The sequence below is a fragment of the Scylla paramamosain genome, chromosome 39 (assembly GCF_035594125.1).
Source record: "Scylla paramamosain isolate STU-SP2022 chromosome 39, ASM3559412v1, whole genome shotgun sequence".
Lineage (NCBI taxonomy): Eukaryota > Metazoa > Arthropoda > Malacostraca > Decapoda > Portunidae > Scylla > Scylla paramamosain.
In genome coordinates, this window is record NC_087189.1 from 6097115 (window position 1) to 6111626 (window position 14512).

The 14512-nt window shown below is 38.9% G+C and overlaps 1 protein-coding gene and 1 long non-coding RNA gene across 3 annotated transcripts in view; one reads left to right on the forward strand and one right to left on the reverse strand.

Moving 5' to 3' along the window:
* Positions 1-14512, forward strand: part of LOC135092120 (uncharacterized) — a 31149-nt gene that overhangs the window by 6891 nt on the left and 9746 nt on the right. The window lies entirely within an intron of this gene.
* The window catches only part of LOC135092119 (uncharacterized), a 72151-nt gene continuing 67506 nt past the window's right edge, over positions 9868-14512 (reverse strand). The window contains exons 4-5 of one of the 2 annotated variants that reach the window (XR_010262757.1): positions 10746-10923; positions 9868-10249 (exon numbers count right to left, since the gene is read on the reverse strand). The gene's annotated coding sequence lies outside the window, so the exon portion shown is untranslated. Of the gene's footprint in view, positions 10924-14512 lie in introns of both variants that reach the window. The other variant, XR_010262756.1, reaches the window with a different exon arrangement.

Sequence of the window (14512 nt, forward strand, 5' to 3'; positions counted from 1 at the left end):
GGGGCAAAGCCTTGCTGTCATGCCATGCTTTGCTTTGTTTTTGTTCACCACGCAGCTCCCCTATGTCTTACCGGTAAAATGCCTTGAATTTAAAGTTCTAATAGTATGTGACAATAATTTGAAGGTGAAGTGAAGTGTGATCAAGTAATTATAGGTGAAATAATGATATGTATGTTTTGGCATCCCTCGATGGGGAGACTAAGCTCACCCTGTCTTGTGAAGCCACTCCACACTCATCTCCCCCTGTCTTACAAGATGTAAATGATAAGTTGAGTGTATTCTGTAGGTTATGCTAAATGGACATAGTCAAAGGAAATAAGGCTAGTATGCCTTGGTGGTCAAGTGTGATAGAGTAACACGTGTCAGGGTACCTGATTCCTTGCCTTGTGGTCATGTAATGACGGTCGTGGTACCTTGAGTCTAGTTGGTGAGAGATGGTCTCTCGACTTCACTCATTGAAGTTATGACATTTGAGGAGAGTTCCAAATGAATTTATATCGTGAATCAGATATATAGAATATGAGAGACGGTCACTGGACCACCTTTTAACTTTTGGCCCAGTGTGTAGGGGAAGTATTTAAAATTGGATTTTTTGGAGACAAGAGTGCCTATCATTAAGGTGGAAGTGTGTAGTGAAATTTGGGTGTTAAATTCCTGATTCTTGTTCCCGAAAGTTCATATGAATTGAATTGTGAATTAACTATGATGAAATAGTAACTGGATAAATTTTATTATTGTGAGAATGTGAGCTGCCATTCCTTTCTCCCAGTTGCAACCACCCGTTTTGTGAAAAACGATTGCGCCTATAAATTCACTATTCCGAAGAGTGAGTCATCAGTGCCTGTAAGTAAAAGTCACAGTAATGCTACCAAATACTTATTTTTAATGATCGGACATGCTACCAAGTAACTAAAGGTAAAGTAAAGAACTCAAGGTAAGGTAAAGAAATGTCAGTATAGAATCTGTTCCATATTTATTAAGTAAAAAGTTAAAGGCAAAGAAAAATTAAAGTAAAAGTTTGTAAAAATTATAGTAGACCATCAAAACTAGCTTGACACATCCTGGGACCACAAGGTTATTTAGTTAGGTTTAGAAGTTATATTTAGTTAAGTTTCTTTCTGGCTGCCCCCAAAAAATTTTTCAGTAAAGTACTTGGGTCATATATACCACAGTGGTGTGTATCTTTACTTCTGCAAATTGTTAGTTCTGGAGATATTCATATTTATTTAGATAAATTCCATTTATCTTTGGTTTTATACAGCATTTCATAAAGCTTTTTGTTTTCATTACAGTTGTCTCAGCTTTTCACACCCATGTACAGCACCAGCACCTACCATACATCTTTCAGTCCGGTGATCTTTGCTGTTAGTGTATCTCTCTTGTTATATCTCAGTTTGCTTTCCATATCTTTGCTTAATTTTTCTTGTGTTAGTCTTCTTCCCAGATAATATGCAGATAACCTTAGACTCTTCTTCTGAGGTTAATATTTACATGTCTGATAGGATTAAGGTTGTAGAATACCATACAATTTAATGTCAACTTAATTAAAAAGTTAATGAACTGAAGCATCCCCACACGACACCCTCCCCACCTGAGTGCTTGAGGGTCACTGCTGCTCTACTTTTCTCTCATCACTATTCCTACTCCACCTCCCTTTTATCTTCCTTTTCTTATTCCTAATCAGCCACCCTCGTTCCACCTAATGCTGCCATGTCAACCTGTTTCTACTACTGTTTCAGTGTTTTCTTTTCCATCTTCAATGATGGTCCTCCATTTTCCTTTGTTTCACTTTCTTGTGTTTATGAGAGCAAACTGCATATTTCTTATTCTGTCGGCCCTATGCTATTTCTGAGCCTGGTCTGTTTCCTTATATTAGGCCCATCCTGTAATGTTGCAGGCCACCCAGACCTTTCTGGCATTTGACAGGAGACTGTCACATGCCCATTCCTCTTGTTTCTTTTTATTTACCTTCCTTCTTGGCCTTCTATACCAAGAGCCTTCTTTTCTACGCCTCTTGGGTATACACATCACTAGGGGGCTTTGTTTCACTTTCAGCTTTACGATCTTTACAAAGCTCTCAATTAGTTCCACCATTTTTGCTATCCCATTTTCTCTAGACTTGCCTCCTCCTAGCACCACAAAGTCATCAGGCTCAAACTCCCTCAGACTCTCCACTACTGACCTCTGGATATCCCTTATGGTTGCCCTGGGCATATAACTGTCCATTATTTTATAATATGCTTTTGAGAGGAAATGTATTTTTTCCCCACTCCCCTCAGGAGACTGTCACCAGACATAACCTCCCAATTTTTCACTTTCCTTTAATTTCAACTGGTTCCCATTCACTACTTTATCCCAGACATGCTTGCTTTCTCCATTCCACAATGTTGTACTGTCTTGCTTTCTTTGGTCCTGGTCTTCCTCTTCTCTGGGCTGCTGGCTACTAGCAGTCTTCACTCCTGTATCGATACCTTCCTGTTCAGTGTGGTCTTGTTTTCTCCCTGGGCTTCTAGCTGGTAGCTGTATCCATTCCTGTGTTGAATTGTTCATTGGTCTTATTTTTGTTCTGTCTCCCTGGGCTGATGACTGATCTGCATTTTCTCTTTTGGAGCTATCATTTACTATTTTCATCTTAGCACTGTGTGATCCTTTGTCTTCTGTGTCTCCTTGGTACTAGTGGTGGGGACTTCCTCTACCTCATCTTGTTCCTTCTCCTCCTGCTCAGTGACCATGGTCTGCTCTTGTTTCTGTTTCATCTTCTATACCCCATTCTTTGGATATTTTATTCTCACTCTCCATCACAGAGCCACCATATGTTCTTTTCTTGGAACAGTGCATGACATTTCACATATCTCATCCTGAAACATTTCATGTGGTACCAATCTTCACACTCATGGCAGGAAATCTAGTTATTGCTCCTGCTCACCTCTTGTTTGCACTTCTTGGATTCACTATTCAGAGTCATGTTTCTGCTGAGTGATGATTTTTTTAAGTATCATGCATGAGGATGAAACTACATTTTTCTGGTAGATTTTGGTATTTGTGAGTGGATCTGCTTTTAGTCACAAATCATTTGTTTGCATGGGGGTGGGATAAATATAAAACCAGTATTTAAGATGAAAACAATTACTAGATTAATTCAAAGCACATCAAAATCTTCCAGAAAATGTAGTCTTGCCCAAAATTGTAAGCATGTGCAAATGTAAATTTTCCCTGTTTTTTTTTATTTATTTTTATTTTCTTTATTTTTTTTTTTTTTAGGTCACTGGCCAAGGGAAACAAAACTGGGGTAAAAAAAATCCCACAGGCGCCAGTCCCAAAAGAGATGCAGGAGAATTGTCAGATTTTTATTTATTTGTTTATTTATTTATTTATTTATTTATTTATTTATTTATTTATTTATTTACTTTATTACTTTTTATGCAGGAGGGGCACTTGCCAAGGGCAGTAAAAATCCCCCTAAAAAAAAAAAAAAATGTTGCTCCCCAAATAAGGTCCAAACTGGTAGTTTAAAAATTAAAGGATAAGTGTCTTGAAACCTCCCTCTTGAAGGAATTCCAAAGGAAGGTGGGAATACAGAAGCAGATAGGGACTTCTAGAGTTTACCAGAGAAAGGGATGAATGATTGAGGACACTTGTTAACTCCTGCATTAGACAGGTGGACAGAATAGGAGTGAGAAAAAGAAGAAAGTTTTATTAAGTGAGGCTATGGGAGGAGGGGAGCCATGCAGTTAGCAAGATCAAAAGAGCAGTTATGAAAATATTAGTAGAAGATAGCAAAAGATGCAACATTACAATGATGAGAAAGAGGCTAAAGACAGTCGATTAGAGGAGAGGAGTGGATAAGATGAAAAAGGTTTTAATTCCACCCTGTCTATAAGAGCAGAATGAGTGGAACCCCCTCCCTGCACACATGTGAAGCATACTCCATATGTGGCTGGATAAGGCCCCGTACAGTTTAGCAGCTGGAGGGGTGAAAAATCTAGTGGAGACGTCTCGGAACACCTAACTTCATAGAAGCTGTTTTAGGTAGTGATGAGATGTGGAATTTCCAGTTTAGAGTATAAGAAAAGGACAGACCGAGGATGTTCAGTGTAGAAGAGGACAGTTGATTGTCATTGAAGAAGAGGGGATAGTGGTCTGGAAGGTTGTGTTGAGTTGATAGACGGAGGAATTGAGTTTTTGAGGCATTGAATCATACCAGGTTTGCTCAGCCCCAATAAGAAATTTTGAGAGATCAGAAGTCAGGCATTCTGTGGCTTCCCTGTGTGAACTGTTTACTTCCTGAAAGGTTGGACGTCTATGAAAAGATGTGGAAAAGTGCAGGGTGGTATCATCAAGATGGTATCATCAGAGTAGGAGTGGATAGGACAAGAAGTTTGGTTAAGAAGAACATTGATGAATAATAGGAAGAGAGTGGGTGACAGGACAGAACCCTGAGGAACACCACTGTTAATAGATTTAGAAGAACGTTGACCATCTACCACAGCAGCAATAGACCGATCAGAAAGGAAACTTGAGATGAAATTAGAGAGAAGGATAGAAGCCATAAGAGGGTAGTTTGGAAATCAAGGCTTTGTGCCAGACTCTCAAAAGCTTTTGTGAAGTGATAAATGTTTAAGGATCATCCTGTTGAGGATATATTCAAAAACTTTAGATAGGCAGGAAATTAAAGCAATAGGATGGTAGTTTGGGGGATTAGAAAAGTCACCCTGTTTTAGAAACAGGCTGAATGTAGGGAAACTTTCACAAAGAAGGAAAGGTAGATGTTGACAGAGTTGAAAGAGTTTTACTAGTTAAGGTGCAAGCACAGAGGCATAATTTCGGAGAACAATAAGAGGGACCCACTCTCTTCCTAAGCCTTCCAAGGGTTTAGGTTACCTAGGGCATGGAAAACATCATTGCGAAGAATTTTAATAGGTAGCATGAAGTAGTCAAAGGGTGGAGCAGAGGAAGGAACAAGCCCTGAATTATCCAAGGTAGATTTGTAACAGAGGTTTGAGAGAAGAATTCGGCTTTAGAAATAGATGTGATAGCAGTGGTGCCATCTGGTTGAAATAAAAGGAGGGAAAGAAGATTTTTTTTTTTTTTTTTTTTTTTTTTTTTTTTTTTTTTTTTTTTTTTTTTTGCTAGATGCTAGAAATCATGAGGGAAGTTAGATCTTGAAAGATTTTGACACTTTCTAGTAATCAAGGAGTTTTGGTTAGTTGGAGAACAGACTTGGCATGGTTCCAGGTAGAAATATAAAGTGCTTGAGGTTCTGGTGATGGAAGGCTCAATATCTTTTGTTGGCCACCTCTATCATGTATAGCACAAGAACAGGCTGTTAAACCAAGGTTTGGAAGGTTTATGTCGAGAAAAAGTGAGGAATTATGCCTTCATACCAGACACTATCACCTCTGTTATGCACTCAGCACACAGAGATGGGCCTCTTTCACTGAGGCAGTAGTCATTCTAAGGAAAATCATCAAAATATCTCCTTAGGTCCCCGCAACTAGCAGAGGCAAAATGCCAGAGGCACCTCTGTTTAGGGGGATCCTGAGGAGAGATTGAAGTGATAGGACGAGATACAGACATGAGATTGTGATCAGAGGAGCCCAACGGAGAAGAGAAGGTAACAGTGCAAGCAGAAGGATTAGAGGTTAGGAAAAGATCAAGAATGTTGGCCACATCTCCAAGATGGTCAGGAATACGAGTAGATGAGATTGTGATCGGAGGAGCCCAACGGAGAAGAGAAAGTAACAGTGCAAGCAGAAGGATTAGAGGTTAAGAAAAAGATCAATAATGTTGGCCACATCTCCAAGATGGTCAGGAATATGAGTAGGGTGTTGCATCACTTCTCTAGGTCGTGGAGGATAGCAAAAATTGAATAATAGTTCACCAGGATGGTCAGTGAAGGGAGAGGAAAGCCAAAGCTGGTGGTGAACATTGAAGTTTCCAGGAATGGAAATCTCCACAAAAGGGAAGAGAGTGGGTGTGCTTCACTTCAAAAGTTAAGTAGTCAAATAATTTATTATAGTCAGAGGAGTTAGGTTAGAGGTATACAGTACAGATAAATTTAGTTTGAGAGTAGCCAGATGGTGGAAAGCTCGGAAGATTTGAGTGTGAACACGAGAACAGGTTAAGTCATTGTGCATGTTAATGCAATGTCCAGCTTTGGATTGAAAATGAGTATAGAGAAAGTAGGAGAGAATGGAAAAGGGGCTACTGTCAGTTGCCTCAGACACCTGTGTTTCAGTGAGGAAAAGAAGATGAGGTTTAGTAGAGAAGAGGTGGTGGTCTCCAGATTTAAAATTAGATCCAAGACCATGAATGTTGCAGAAGTTAATGAGGCAAAAGTTGAGGGGTGTGTCAAGACACAAGGTTGATACCAGAAGAGCAGTCCAACCTTGGGACATTTGTGGTCCCCTCCCCAGATGGGGACTCTGAGGCTGGTGTAGGAGTCGCCATGATAATTTTCAATTTTGAGTGAAGGGTGTGTGGGTAATTAGGTGCATGTAGTTTTGTGTGAAGGAAGAGAGTTGTCTTTGAAGGGCATGCTTGTTTTGTGAGACACAGAGAAACGTTCACTAAGGTCGCAGCTGGTTTTAATGATGTTCACAGCACCCCTGATCCTGTCCTTTAGACCTCACTGGGAGTAATTATCATTTCAGCAGGTGCCTACTGCCTCAACATAAGTATTTGACTAGAGGTGTAGGTTAAAAAGGGACCTGTGGTCTTTAGGTAGGGGATGTGCCAAGGATGACACCATCAAAATTCTTAGTATGAGTAATGAAAATAAAAGAAAAAGGGTTCTAGCTTGATTAAGTTAGTTAAAAAAAAAAGAAATAAGAGATAGGAAGGAATATATTCTCAAATAGAGTGATTGATGAATGGAATACATTTAGTCGAGTTGTTAGTGGGAAATTAGTAGGGAACTTTAAAACAACAGTAGACAAATTTATGTATGAGACAAATGTTTCATAAAGAGACTGCCCTGTGTAGGCTTTATGGCTTCTTGCAGTTTCTCTTACATTATTGTGTTCATTTGTAAAATATAAGTGCATTCCATGTGATTTCCCACCAGCCCCCTCCCTGGTATGATGGTGATGGGGTTAGTGATCCTGTCTTCCCAGTGATAGAGGCCTTCTGGTATACTCCTGGAAGCAGTTCAACACTAATTTCTTTTAACTTTGCTAAAATTATAAATTGTGAGCCACAGATGTCATTGTCTGAGCTAAAATTATAAATTGTGAGCCACAGATGTCATTGTCTGTGGTGTATCTTGTTGAGGGTTGGTGCAGAGCAATGTGGCCATCTCCTGATTCCTCCTCGTACTTTGTTGCTTGGAAGGTTTGGAATGTGCCATGTACATGTGTTGGAAAGGGTGAAAGCATTCAGCAGAGTTATAAAGTTTAGTAGAACAAGCTTACTATTTTTTTATGAAAGAATGCCCTCTTCATACCAGGTCTTATTGAAATGTTTGATAAAGTAAAGTCTGAACAAGAGGATGCTGTCACCACCAGTGTGGACACTTTCTTGGATATCAACCTGTCCATCAAGAAAAGCAAGGTGATTTGTGTGTGTGGCAGCATTAGCACCAGAAAGAACTCCTTGATCTTTTCCATTTGTGGAGATGTAAGGCCCTGTTTATTATTTCTTAATTTCTCTCCCTTCCTCAGGTCTCCTTTTGTCTTCATTACCATTTAATTTAATGCTCTTATTTTCCTATTATGTAGTCTCTCCCACTTTTTGTAGTCATAGATGTCTTCTCTAATGTTTCTCTTTTTCATTTCTTCCTCCAAATATCTTCTCTTTAGTTTTCATTACCTTATCTTTTCATGTTTATATTTTCATGTTTTAGATTTCCCCCACTTTTTTGCAGTTGTGGATGTTTGTCTTCATTTCCTCATCCACATATCTTCTCCAGGTCTTCTTTGGTATCCACAGTGATACTTTTACATTTACCTCCCATACCCTCTCCAACTTGGTGCTCTTTTGCATACATGTTTACCCCTCTCTCAGAAAAACAAAAGGACTTTACCCACATGCACAAGCTTCACTCAACCTCACATGGCCTCACAAAAACCATTCCCCTTCCTCCCTTATTGCAGATGAAAGTTGATCCATGTAAGTAAATGCCCTTTTTATCTTTCTCAGTAACTCATAGATTTCCCCAATATTATTGTTTATATGTTTTCTGGTGATAAATTATTGTTTATCGTAATTTTTTTTTTTTTTTTTTTTTTTTCTACATCTCCCATGGTGTAGGATCTCATCTGCCCTTGGCTCTTCCCTAGCTCCATCACTTTGTATTTCTTTGCATTACATTCCATTTCCTATCTCCTACTCAACTCATATTTAATCCTAATCCTTCTGTAGCATTTCACAATCTATTATTTTTGACTCGTTTCAAATGATATGTGTCTCCTGCAAATAAACTTTTATAGCTGTCAACCTCATTCACCATGTCATTAACCACTTCACTCCGGATGCTTAAAAAAGCATTGCTTATATGTGGCTTGTGAGTAGTAACTTATCTAATATCTCTCTCTCTCTCTCTCTCTCTCTCTCTCTCTCTCTCTCTCTCTCTCTCTCTCTCTCTCTCTCTCTCTCTCTCTCTCTCTCTCTCTCTCTCTCTCTCTCTCTCTCTCTCTCTCTCTCTCTCTCTCTCTCTCTCTCTCTCAACCCTCCAGTTGTCATAGAAATATGTTTCAGGGGTGCTGTTTTTCTGGATGTAAATATGACACACACACACACACACACACACACACACACACACACACACACACACACACACACACACACACACACACACACACACACACACACACACACACACACACACACACACACACACATTTATGATTTGAAGTGGGAGGAGGTTAGTAAATTACAGAAAAGGTGGTGATGGGTGAAGAGAAATAAATGAGGAAGGAAAGGAAGGTGAAGGTATCAGAAAAGAGATTAGTGGGCACTGTATGTTTACGCACTTGAGTGAGTTGCAAGGAATGAACCAGGGAGGAGGGGGCACTGTACCCCCTTCCTGGGGAGAGAGAGAGAGAGAGAGAGAGAGAGAGAGAGAGAGAGAGAGAGAGAGAGAAAGAGAGGTAAGAGTGCTAGGAATAAACGAGGGAAAGGAGGGCATTGTGTCCCCCCAAGTCTCACCTCCCTGGTGGAAAGGGGTATATGATGAAGAGAAGGATAGAGGGATATGGAAGATAAGAGAAGGACCATAGGGGGAAAACTATGATGTAAGGCTGCCAATGAGACTTCCTTATTCTGGATAGATAGTTGGGCATGGGATAGCTCATTTACACAACTGATGGAAACAGGGAGGGTGGGAGGACCAATAGAACCTTATAGGCACAATACAGAGACTGTCAAGACAAGGCAAGGCAGTATACGAGTATACAGGATCACTCAACAACAACCAAAATAGAATCCAACCATGACGCCTATGTAGGAGTCACCATATATGCCTGTGGTGCTTCATGACAGCGACATAGGCATCACCATATTGAAGGGGTTAATATATACTAGGAACATTACAGGGACCAGAACTGTCCTATGTAATCTCTGCTTATAACTTTGCACCATTCAGATTTTTCACAAATAATCACACTATGTAACATGATTTTTGTCTTTGACAAGCAAGTGTTCTTTTCAGATTGTTTCCTTGCAAAACAATAGAAAAATGTCCATTATTCCTTTTAAACTTTGCTTTGTTAGCTTTTAGAATGATTTTATTTCCCCAAAATAGCTAAATTTCACCATTTTCACCATTTTTGGATAAAGTAAAAAACTAATTCAAATGAGAAAAATTTATTTTAAAACTTATGAACTAATTTTTAGGATTAAAAATTAAGTTTTTCTTGATTTGTATGAACTAATTTTTAGGATTAAAAATTAAGTTTTCTTGATTTGTGTGAGTACATCAAATCATTTTTATGTATGAACCTCCAAATGTAGTCTCCCATCATGTTTTCATTGAAGGATCCCAGATATCTCTGTTCAAAGTTCATTATATCTTGATAGAAGCACTCCCCATATTCCTCTGAATGTGTTCCCATATTCTCCTTGAAGTTGTTGAGATAAGCATCAAGGATATGGACCTTCTGCTGTGCTGTCCTGTCTCTTCCCTTTAGCTAGTCAGAAGTAGTTACCAAACAGCCTTGCAAAGACCAAACGGTCTATTGCTGTTTGGCTTTCCTTTGTATTCCTCCTCCTCCTCCTCCTCCCCACAAGCTTTCATATGATGATGGTGAGGCTGTTCAAAATGGAGTTATTAGAATTTCTTTACATCATTACAGGAGTGCTTTTTTGAGAGCAAGAACATCACAACTACAGAAGATAAAATAAGCAAGACCATAATGAAATATTTGATGAATACAACAAACAGGTGTGGTGGTAGCCAAATATGCACAGGTTGTCAGATACACTCAAAATAAGTATTTGACTCCAGAGGTGTAGGGTAAGAAAGGACTGGGGGTTTAAGTACGGGATGTGACAAGGATGATAGCATTAAAATTCTCAATACAAGTAATGAAAATACAAGAAAAGTAATAGGTTCAAGCTCAATTAGGTTAGATAAAAAAAAAAAACAAGAGATAAGAAGGAATAGATTCTTAAATGTAGGAATTGATGAATGGAATAAATTTAGTTAGGTTGTTAGGAATAAATTAGTAGGGAACTTTAAAAGAAAAGTATACAAATTTATGTATGACATGTCAAGTGGACATAGAAATGTTTCATACAGACAGTACCATGTGCAGGCTTTATGGCTTCATAGATGTCATAGATGTCTTTGACGTTCCATCTTTTTTCATTTCTTCCTCCATATATCTTCTCTTCTTTAGTTTTTCATTATCATATCTTTTCATGTCCATATTTAGGTAACCACTATTAGAGCTTGTATTACAGGGATAAGTCTTGCATTTTGGCCTGAAAAAAATGACTCTAGCAATATAACATTATATATATATATATATATATATATATATATATATATATATATATATATATATATATATATATATATATATATATATATATATATATATCATAATATATGATGATTGTGAGGCTGTTGAAAACAAACTTATTAGAATTTCTTTGCATCATTACAGGAGTGCTTTTTCATAGCAAGAACATCTAAACTAATGAAGATTACATAGCCAAGACTATAGTAAAATATCTGAACAATAGAACAGATAGGTGTGGTGGTAGGCAAATACATACTGGTTTTTAGATGCACTCCACTAATTAGGAGGAAACATAAGTATTTGACTTGAGAGGTGTAAGTTAAGAACGAATTTGGGTTTTAAGTAGAGGATAATAATATAGACAAATTTATGTATGAGATGTGAAGTGGACATAGAAATGTTTTATACAGAGAATACCATGTGTAGGCTTTATGGTTTCTTGCAGTTTCCTTTATATTGTTCATTTATAAAATTTAAGCACATTCCATGTGATTTCCCACTGCCCCCCTCCCTGGTATGAGAGTGATGGGGTTAGTGTTCTGTTTTGCCAGTGATAGAGGCCTTCTGGGACTCTCCTGGTAAGCAGTTCAATACTAATCTCTTAACCTAACCTAACCAAACCTTTAAATACCAGGAAGCCACAGATGTTGGTGTCTGTGCACATGTTATTGAGGAGGGCACAGAGCAATGTGCACGTGTCCTAATTCTTCCTGGTCCTTGGTTACTTGGAAGGTTTTGACTGTGCTACATGCAAGTGTTGGAAAGTTTCAAAGCATTGACCAGAGTTAAAAAGATTAGTAGAACAAGCTTAGTAGATTTCTTTATGTAAGAAGGCCTTTTTAATGCCAGGTTTCATAGAAATGTTGGAGAAAGTCCAGCTTATCGAAAAGGACACAGTTACCGCCAGTGTGCACACCGATTTTGACATGAACCTGTCCATCAAGAAGGCGAGCTGATTAGTGTGTTTGGCAGCATTGGCACCGGGAAGAGCTCCTTGATCTCGGCTGGTCGTGGAGATGTAAGACTCTGTTTATCCTTTTCATTTCTTTCTCCCTGTATATTTGTTCCTCAGATCTTCTTTTATCTCCATTATCATTTAATTTAATGCCTTTATTTTTCTGTTATGTGGCCTTTCCCACTTTTGTAGTCATAGATGTCTTGTTTCACATTCCTTCTTTTTTCATTTCTTCCTCCATATATCTTCTCTTTTTTAGTTTTTCATTATCATATCTTTTCATGTCCATATTTGGGTAACATCACTATTAGAGCTTGTATTACAGGGATAAGTCTTGCATTTTGGCGTGAAAAATTGACTCTGGCAATATGGCATTTTATATATATATATATATATATATATATATATATATATATATATATATATATATATATATATATATATATATGAGCCTCTTTTAGAGACTTTGGTGAAACTTTTGCTGTTGCCTTGGACATATCAAAAGCCTTTGATAGAGTCTGGCACAAAGCTTTAATTTCCAAACTACCCTCCTACGGTTTCTATCCTCCTCTCTGTAACTTTATCTCAAGTTTCCTTTCTGACCGTTCTATTGCTGCTGTGGTAGACGGTCACTGTTCTTCTCCTAAATCTATTAACAGTGGTGTTCCTCAGGGTTCTGTCCTGTCACCCACTCTCTTGTTATTCATTAATGATCTTCTAAACCAAACTTCTTGTCCTATCCACTCCTATGCTGATGATACCACCCTGCACTTTTCCACGTCTTTTCATAGACGTCCAACCCTTCAGGAGGTAAACATATCACGCAGGGAAGCCACAGAACGCCTGACTTCTGATCTTTCTAAAATTTCTGATTAGGGCAGAGCAAACTTGGTATTGTTCAATGCCTCAAAAACTCAATTCCTCCATCTATCAACTCGACACAACCTTCCAGACAACTATCCCCTCTTCTTCAATGACACTCAACTGTCCCCCTCTTCTACACTGAACATCCTCGGTCTGTCCTTTACTTATAATCTGAACTGGAAACTTCACATCTCATCTCTAGCTAAAACAGCTTCTATGAAGTTAGGTGTTCTGAGACGTCTCCGCCAGTTTTTCTCACCCCCCCAGCTGCTAACTCTGTACAAGGGCCTTATCCGTCCATGTATGGAGTATGCTTCACATGTCTGGGGGGTTCCACTCATACTGCTCTTCTAGACAGGGTGGAATCAAAAGCTTTTCGTCTCATCAACTCCTCTCCTCTAACTGACTGTCTTCAGCCCCTCTCTCACCGCCGCAATGTTGCATATCTAGCTGTCTTCTACCGCTATTTTCATGCCAATTGCTCTTCTGATCTTGCTAACTGCATGCCTCCCCTCCTTCCGCGGCCTCGCTGCACAAGACTTTCTTCTTTCTCTCACCCCTATTCTGTCCACCTCTCTAACGCAAGAGTTAACCAGTATTCTCAATCATTCATCCCTTTCTCTGGTAAACTCTGGAACTCCCTGCCTTCTTCTGTATTTCCACCTTCCTATGACTTGAATTCCTTCAAGAGGGAGGCTTCAAGACACTTATCCACCAATTTTTGACCACTGCCTTGACCCTTTTATGGGACTGGCATTTCAGTGGGCATTTTTTTTTTTATTAGATTTTTGTTGCCCTTGGCCAGTATCCTTCCTACATAAAAAAAAAAAAAAAAAAAATATTGCTAGAGTCAATTTTTCATGCCAAAATGCAAGACTTATCCCTGTAATACAAGCTCTAATAGTGATGTTACCCAAATATGGATATGAAAATGTATGTTAATGAAAAACTAAAAAAGAGAAGATATATGGAGGAAGAAATGAAAAAAGAAGCAACGTCAAACAAGACATCTATGACCACAAAAGTGGGAAAGACCACATAACAGAAAAATAAAGGTATTAAATTAAATGATAATGCAGATAAAAGAAGATCTGAGGAACATATATACAGGAAGAAATGAAAACGAAAAACAGAGCCTTACATCTCCACGACCAGCTTAGATCAAGGAGCTTTTCCTGGTGCCAGTGGAAATACAGAAGAAGGCAGGGAGTTCCAGAGTTTACCAGAGAAAATGATTGAGAATACTGGTTAACTCTTGCATTAGAGAGGTGGACAGAATAGGGGTGAGAGAAAGAAGAAAGTCTTGTGCAGCGAGGCCGCGGAAGGAGGGGAGGCATGCAGTTAGCAAGATCAGAAGAGCAATTGGCATGAAAATAGCGGTAAAAGACAGCTAGATATGCAACATTGCGGCGGTGAGAGAGGGGCTGAAGACAGTCAGTTAGAGGAGAGGAGTTGATGAGACGAAAAGCTTTTGATTCCACCCTGTCTAGAAGAGCAGTATGAGTGGAACCCCCCCAGACATGTGAAGCATACTCCATACATGGACGGATAAGGCCCTTGTACAGAGTTAGCAGCTGGGGGGGTGAGAAAAACTGGCGGAGACATCTCAGAACACCTAACTTCATAGAAGCTGTTTTAGCTAGAGATGAGATGTGAAGTTTTCAGTTCAGATTATAAGTAAAGGACAGACCGAGGATGTTCAGTGTAGAAGAGGGGGAGAGTTGAGTGT